The sequence below is a fragment of the Buceros rhinoceros genome, unplaced genomic scaffold, assembly GCF_000710305.1.
Source record: "Buceros rhinoceros silvestris isolate BGI_N320 unplaced genomic scaffold, ASM71030v1 scaffold30840, whole genome shotgun sequence".
In the NCBI taxonomy this organism is placed as follows: Eukaryota; Metazoa; Chordata; class Aves; order Bucerotiformes; family Bucerotidae; genus Buceros; species Buceros rhinoceros.
This window is the reverse complement of record NW_010389495.1, coordinates 1,157-1,747: the sequence shown is the minus strand read 5'-3', so window position 1 is coordinate 1,747 and position 591 is coordinate 1,157. Positions and strand designations below refer to the sequence as shown.

At 63.1% G+C, this 591-nt stretch overlaps 1 long non-coding RNA gene across 1 annotated transcript in view; it reads right to left on the bottom strand.

The window, feature by feature from the left end:
- LOC104492003 overlaps positions 1–591 on the bottom strand; it is a 1,121-nt gene continuing 530 nt past the window's right edge. Inside the window, exons 3-4 of the long non-coding RNA XR_727783.1 lie at positions 304–453; positions 1–80 (exon numbers count right to left, since the gene is read on the bottom strand). This is a non-coding gene — a long non-coding RNA (uncharacterized LOC104492003). The remainder of the gene's footprint in view (positions 81–303; positions 454–591) is intronic.

Here is a 591-nt window from a genome sequence, read left to right as displayed (position 1 = left end):
TCAGGCGGTTGACGCGAGCCTCGGGGATGCCCAGTTTGCCCTTCAGCACCGAGTCTTGGATGACGGGGAAACTGGGAGACCTGCGGGTACAGAGCCCCCCTGAGCTCCCCAGAGCGTCGCCATCCCCCACTCCTCCATCACCCGCTGCCGAATTCACCCTGTGGCTGGTTTGGGGGAGCAACTTCCACCTCCTCGGGCTCTGGTAGGGAGCAGCAGCATCCGAGGGGCGAGTGGGGAAACTGAGGCACGGTCCCAAGTCACCAGCCACCCAGGTGCCAGAGGGGGATACCGTGGAGGTCTTACTTGGGGATGGGGGAGAAGATGCTGAGGCCAGCACGAAACTTCTTGATGGTGCCGCTTGTCTTGAACCAGCTGTGCCGCTTCTCCTGCTGGGTCTTGAGGAAATCGTTGCTGAGATGTTTCCATTGCTGGGAGGTGAACATGCCCAGGATCCTGGCAGAGAAGTGGCGTGGGTGCCCGAGCAGGCTGCCAGCACCCATGGGTGCTCTGGTGCCCGCTAAGCCTGGTGCGTGGGTGGTCCGGGCCACCCAGCAGCTTCTCTACCCCCCCAATGCCAGCGGTGAGACCGTC